This window comes from Pyricularia pennisetigena, chromosome 1 (assembly GCF_004337985.1).
Source record: "Pyricularia pennisetigena strain Br36 chromosome 1, whole genome shotgun sequence".
NCBI lineage: Eukaryota > Fungi > Ascomycota > Sordariomycetes > Magnaporthales > Pyriculariaceae > Pyricularia > Pyricularia pennisetigena.
In genome coordinates, this window is record NC_043740.1 from 962,546 (window position 1) to 970,716 (window position 8,171).

Sequence of the window (8,171 nt, forward strand, 5' to 3'; positions counted from 1 at the left end):
TTCAGGTCTAAGGACAATTTGTCGAATTTCGCCATTTATGGCGGTATTTTCGGTATCTTGGCGACTACAAACTCCGTTATAAACAAATTAAATAAAAATTGAAAAATAAACGGTTTATACGTTGGATATAACACTTAATAAGAATATGAACAACGATTTAATTTATATTTTAGTTGTTTTAACGGCCGAGTTGGATATTACCTGCCTTGGGTCCGTTTATAGCGGTATTATTTTTTCGACCTTTTGTCGATGTTCGATTTCTTTTTATATTGTTTCTGTTTTTTAGCCAAACTTCAAATTTTTGAACGTGGGGGGTAACATACATATATTGAATGATATGTTAAGTATTGGTATATATACGGTATTATATAACCCGTCAAATAAGCGGATGGGTAAAATACAGGTATCATAATATAAGGTTTACGATTGAAACGCTTTTATATTTTCACCGATTTTGACGTTAATAACACCAAAGTGTCAGGGATTGGATTACGTACATAATCAAATGTCCACGTGAAATCCAGTTCGTTAAATTGGCTTTTGATAATTCTTTATGAAAAGAAATGTAAAATTTGTAAATTGTTCTTTTTTTTTTACTACATTCATTTGAATAAAATTTGTAAAGGAAAGGTTATATAATATTTATATATGTCACTAGGAAACAATGGTAATATCAGAGTTTTTTGAATTTTATCAGTAATTGGGTCAATTATTTAATGTTTTGAAAAACTTTTGATTAATAGAACAATATTAATAGAATATTTATCTTACACGATAAATGATTTTATCTTGTTCCGTTAAACTGGTAAGTATTTATATTATATAATATATTAGCATTTTCGCAATACTTGCACTTATATAAAGTAGCAATTAAATATAATCAAAAATTGCAAGTTGTAACAAATATTTAAATATTATTAAAACTAAAATACTTACCATAACGGTCGTTCAATACAAGAAAACACTTAATTCCATATTATCCATCGCAGGTTACCCTATATTTTCACGATTTCTGTTTATTTATTTATTTGTATATTTAATTGCCTACTATGGTTACACTGTTATTTTCGCCGTTCCAGTGCGAATACAGTGCAAATACCCGCCATGAACGGCGAAATGCGACAAATTATCTTTACACTAAAACGAGCGCGATCTTTTCGACCAATGCAATTGGTCGAAAAACCCTAAGTCTAAAAAGTATATAAACCGTTCAGACCCTACTACGTAGCAGGGGGATTTGGTTTAAATATGAAAACTAAATAAATCATTAGTTTTAATATTTAAATTAAATCTTTTCGTTGCGTAATAGGGTCCGAACGTTTTATATATTTTTTAGCCATATTGGTTTTCGGCCAATTAAATTGGCCGAAACGATCGCGCTCGTTTTAGTGTAAAGATAATTTGTTGTATTTCGCCGTTCATGGCGGGTATTTGCACTGTATTCGCACTATAACAGAAAAAAAATAGTGTAACCATAGTATGCAATTAAATATTCGAATAAAGAAATAAATCAAAGTCATAAACATATAGGATAACCTGTGTTGGATTATTTGGAATTTGGTGATTTTCTCTATTGAGACGCCGTTATTATATAGTCTCAGTGCTTAAACTAGACCCCCCTACTTCGCAGTGGGGACCGAGCGCTCCATGTACCTTTTAGCCACATGATTTTTCGACCAATTACAATGGCCGAAAAGAACGCGCTCGTTCTAGTTTGAGGACAACTTGTCGCATTTCGCCGTTGATGGCGGTACGACGGTATCACCAACGATAATTTGTCGCATTTCGCCGTTTATAGCGGGTTTATACACTGTATTCGCACTATAATAGAAAAAAAACAGTATAACCATAATATGCAATTAAATAGTCAAATAGAAAATTAAATTAAAATCATAAAAATATAAAATGACCTGCGTTGGATTAGCTGGAATTTGGTCATTCTTTTGTTCAAAAGCGCGTTTCTATAGCCATTTTATTTGGAAAGATATTTAAATGCTTAGTAAACTTTGTAGTTTTTCATTATATTTAACGTTGGGTACCCGGTGATGGCCACGCCCCCTTATGGGCACCCTTTTTACACCAAAACTCCCCTTTTGGATAACGTTATAATAAATCGAATAAAAATCGTATCGATACCATTTTAGAGATGTATGTAGGGTTTTAATACTAGAGCCCGTATCGAAAAGGATTTTTAGACATGTGTAATATATGTTGAAGGTTTGGCGGTTAAATCTACCTTAAGATTTTCCCATACAAATCAATGGTAATGAAAAACGGCAATAATTACCGCAATTTCCCGTTTTAAAAGCTAAAATTAAAAATATTATTATAAAGTATATATGTAGCTTTATTAAGGTAGTTGCCCTGTTTTTTTACGATATACTTAACGTTTAATTAGCGGATATGTATATATACCATATAAGCTTATAGTGGTTATATAAATATTACGTATAACGTAGCGAAAGATAGCAAATAAATAGTATTAAAATAAGTGGTCGGCTGATAAGTAATAATTTGATAATATTTATAATTTTGGCTTCTGAAACGGGAAATTGCGGTAATTATTACCGTTTTTCGTTACCATACAATTTATATGGGAAGATCCAAAGCCGGATTTAACCGCCAAACTTTTAAGATATATTATACATATCTAAAAATCCTTTCTGGTACGGGTTCTACAATTAAATCTCTATGTACTTTCTTAAAATGGTATCGATACGATTTTTATTCGATGTATTATAACGTTTTCCAAAAGGGGACATTTGGTGTAAAAAGGGTGCCCATAAGGGGGGGTGGCCATCAGGGGGTACCCGACGTTAACTATTATTTTGAATAATGGTATATAATGTTACCTCAGACTCAGATTATATTATTTATACTTTAGAGGCTTTCAAACTACACACTGCATGTAATTAGCAACTTAATTAAAAGTTTTATTAATATTTTTATATCAACTGATAATTTATTTAGAAAACTAAATAATTTATGCAAATATTGGTAAAATGGGAAAAAACTTTAAGGTATCCATTCCCTCATAAATTTGTACATAAATGTTATTTGACTTGGTTTCAGGAATTTTATTTAATTGAATAAAGCAAAAAAAAGAAAAGTAATACAAACTTATCATTCCTTTAGATAAAAGGGTAAAAAAAGCGGGTATTATAAGTCGGGTCTCACGTTGACGTTTGTTTATGTACGTAATCCACTCCTTCGAGTTTTGGTTCTAATAATGTCAAAATTGGTAAAAATATACGCGCGTTTCGATTGTAAATTAAACATAAAATTAAATAAACCTTACCTATCCGCTTATTTAACGCCTTATATAGTCGGATATATACCCCGAATTAAGATGGTATATTATATACATATATGCCACCCCCACATGTAAGAACCATAAAGTTTGGCTGCAAAATTAAAACAATATAAAGTTGATTTAGTAAAGCAAAAGAAAATATAAAATACACAATTAGCAATTTTTAATATTAAAAAGCTATCAAAGCCAACAGTATAAATTGGTTTGGACGTGAACGTCTTTCTACATACGTAATCCAATCCCTGAAAGTTTGGTTTTATTATCGGTAAAATTGGTAAAAATATAAACGAGTTTCGATTGTAAACTATACACAAAAGAATATGTACTTTGCCTATCCCTTATTTAACTGCTTATATCATACGGTATATACAGCAAGATCTAATAACCGGGATATATATTTATATATATATATATACGACCCTCCACGGGCAAAAATTAGAAAATTCGGTTGAAAATTAAAAATAATATTAAAAAAAATCGAAACTCGAAAAGAAAATCGCAAAAACACTACCGCCACGAACGGATTAAGGGCAGGTGGTATCCAGTTCGGCCGTGATAGCAGATAAAGAAATAAATCAAATCGCTACTAATAGCGGTATTAAACGCTATTTTCAATGATATTTTCTTTTTTCAATCTTTTGCGTGGTTATGGAATGATAAAGGAGTATCGGTCGAAAGGATGCCAAAAATACCGCCATAAACGGCGAAAATCGACAAATTATCCTCAAACCTGAGCCAAAACGTTCTTTGGATGGACCCACAAATACATTGCAAAGCCGCAATTGAGCCACGAAGTGGAGCGAAGCGAACGAAGTGGATTAATTGTGGAGCTTTGGGCTTCAGGGATGAGCCCTGAGAATAGTTATTGTACATAGCTTGTGCTTGAAAATGTTTAAATATCTAATATAATTTCTAATTTTTACTCATACTTAATTATTATTATTAAAAACAGTAGATTATATTAAAACGGTAGTTTGTCATAAAGTATTTATTCTTGCAAGCTTAACGGAGTAAAGTTCATGCGATTATCGTTTCAGATAAATATTTTCTTAATATTCTCATTTTAACCATTGATCTGCCAAAAAACTGATTAATTCGCTCAATTATTGATGAAATTAAAAAAGAAACCATAATATAACCATTATCTTGTCATATTACATATAAAATCATTTGACATTTTTTTTTAAATCAATTCTGTTTGCTTAAATATAATGAAAAATAAAAAGAAAACACAAATTTACCATTCTCTTGTATAAGAAAATGATAAAACCAAATATCATAAATCGGGTTTTACTTGGAGGTTTGTTAATATACCTCACCCAATCCCTTCAACCTTGATTTTGATGTCGTTAAAGTTGCTGAAAATATAAAAGTATTTGGAGTGTGATTTTTAAATAAAAAAATATATATTTAACCTATTAGTCTTTTTAACCGCCGGTATAATCTAGTATAAGCACCAGAATTTGAAATAGCACTATGTATACCTATAACACCCCCCACGTGCAGAAAGTCTCAAATTTGGTTCAAAAACAAAAATAATATAAAATAAAATCGAAAATCGACAAAAAATCGAAAAAAAACAATACCGCCATAAAGGGATTAAAGGCAAATGGTATCCAATTTGGCCGTTAAAGCAAATCAAAATATAAATTAGATCGTTGTCAATAGTCCTACTAAATGCTATATCCAAGGTACAAACAGTTTCTATTTACGATTTTTATTATTTATTTTTTATAACAGAGTGTCAATCGCCAAAATACCGAAAACAACGCCATAAAAGGCGAAAATCGACAAGTTGTCTTCAAACTAGAACGACCACGATCGTTGGGTGGACCTGACTCACAGGTACAACCAACGCCGCAATTGAGGCACGCAATGGCTCAATTGCGGGGCGTTCATCCTAGGATGAGCCCTGAGGCTAATAAATCATTTGTTTTAAGCGATAATTGCATGCAATTTGCTCGGTTGAATTTGTAAACAAATATATTATTCAAAATCATATTATGGCTACATTTCTTACTACCATTTATCCTAATAAATTCAATATCATAAAATAGATTAAATGTTTAGATTTACTCAGGTATAATGTAATTACAATAACGGCTTTTATATAGAAAAAGTCACTAAATTCCAAATATTGTACCGCAGGCAACCTTATATTTTTACGATTTTAATTTAATTTTCTATTTAAATGTTCAACTGCATATAACGTCGGGTACCCCCTGATGGCCATCTTCCCTGTTGGCCACCCAAAAATAATAACACCTTTCTTTTTATCCTCTAACTTCTATTACAAATATCTCGATAAATCTTTCACTTTTGGACTTACCTTTTTCTGATCTTAATTCTCCATTTTGCAATAAAGCAAAATACCGAAAACCAGCTTACTTCTGCCATTAAAAACGTTAATAATGGCGAATCAATTGCAAAACCTCCCGAAAATGGGGTATACCTATAAGCACCCTTCGAGGCCGTTTTAACGGCGCCTAATCTAAAGAACAAACAAAACAATTATTCTTAAAGCTTTTACCGGAACGGGAAAAGCATTTAATCAATTGAGTGCTTGCCCAGGCCGTTTTAGGCTTTCCACCAATGCACTAGGAACTACGCTTTGTTGCGGAACGAATTTTTCAGGCCGCCGGAGAAATATAAGGTTTTGGAAAACGTTATATAACACGGTTTTTGGTTCGTTATCCAATCCTTAAGTTGAAAGGTCCCGTCGATTAAAGAACACCCGGGTTGATGGGTCTATTACGGAAATAATTAAATTTTGGTGGTTTTATATTATTAACCCCGTTATTAACGATATTAAACCGGAAAATCGGTGGAATATGGACGACGCCGGTGTAATCAAAGGTAGAAGATTTAACGGCCTGGTATTAGGGCTTAACGGGATCTAGCCGTTATGACGGAAAAAGCCCGGAACGTGGGGTTGGACGACTATAATCGAATATATATCGGTTACGGGGGTTACCATACCTCCCCTGGTTATATTTGAAGGATGAAACGTATAATGACAATAATTCTTGACAAATTGGGAGTATTTCGATAACTGGTATTTTATATAACCGAAAACGGTTGGACAAATAGCGTAACGGTCATCGTATGGTAAAAAAACTGTTTATTCCGTAGACCCAATTTTAAACCCCTAAAAAGTGGTAATTGGTTTTCGACGGTTATAAATTACACGTTACGGACGAATTTATGCTTTCTTACGTCCAAAATAATACTCAACTCCTATATTTACCCCTTTATTCGTCGTACGTCCTTCAAATATTGAATTTATTAGTTTTTGGGCCATTAAAAAGGTTTTCAACGTTAAAATGGATTTACAAACCAGTTTTGCTGTTCGACGGTTGTTGGAAAAAGAAATTTCCTTTTTTGATATAAAACAAACAAATTGAAAGCATTTACAATAAAATATATTTAATTTGGTGGCGTATAACGGGGTTATAGCCGGTGAATTTGGTAAAACCATTTTTAAACCCTTTTTCGTTAAACAATAGCAACGCCAACGTTATAAAAAATAAAAACAATGGTTTGCAAAAGGATAAAATATCGGAAAACCTAATCCAAAAAATTAACGACCCGTTTTTACTTTTTTGGAAAACCCCTAAAACGACCCGAAATATTCGACTTTAATTACAGGAAATTTCCTGGTCCGAAAGAAGTAACGCTATTTTACGGCTTTTGTTTGCATAGATTCAAAAAAGCTTCGAAACCAAAAATACTTGATTGGCTAAAATTTAGTAAAAAATCAATTTATTGGAAGCACAATTGGAGGTAATACCGCCGGTTAAAACGAGAAGGGTGGTTCCGCATCCAAACCCGCTTCTAATTAATAAATAAAATACTGTTGGATTATAGGAAAATAATATAAAACATTTGGAACTTTTAACTAATAGAAAAAAAGGTTAATAAACCGGAACAGCCTGAGAACGATTGTATTTTTGGGCGTTCATTGTTTTATATTTCAATTAGTTCATAAAAATAGGCATTTCGTTGTTAGAATTTTAGGTGTGGCCAACAGGGGGGGGNCTATCAGGGTGTACCCGACGTTAGTGGTTATACTGTTATACTTACGGATGGATTGCAAATCCTGTGTGAATATAGTGCACATACCCGCTGTAAACCGCAAAATACGACAAATTATCCTCAAACTGTGAACATGGTTAGCGCAGGGCTAATTATATTAGCTACCTTGCATTATCCTATAACGGCTAGCACGGGCTAATTTTATTAATCACCCTGCGTCGAATAAATAAACAAATAACAAATAAAACGTATACGCGTTTATACACACAAAGCTTTATATATCACGTTTTTGTTCATAGTTTTAACAACAAAACAAGTACGTCATATATAATCTAGCTTAATGGTATAATACACGTACCATAATCTATATCATATATACGTTGTTGAAATGCGTGGGTTCGAATCCCGTTGTGGTCGCAGATTTTCTGTGCATGCATAAGCACAATAGGCCGTTAGGCTTAATGGGCCGTCAGGCTCAATAGGTCGGCAGGTCAGTCACATGAATAAGGCCAAATCATGTGACGTGACCCCGCATTCCGGACATCCGGATCAAAGATCTGCACCTACGGATTCGAACACGTAATTCACAACTTAGCCTTAGATTGATTACCTTCATAACCTTTATCGATTCAACGATTCAATGAATTGATTGAACAACAATATATTATCTTTATTACCCGCTAGCAGACGGTTATCTGCCATTTCAACGTTCCATCAGCCTTATACGTGATCCACCTTTCCCCGCGTTCAAGATTAAGCTTATTCTATCTCGTAACCTCCTCACATTTTACCGCTAAATTTCTGCGTTATAGGTGAATTTACA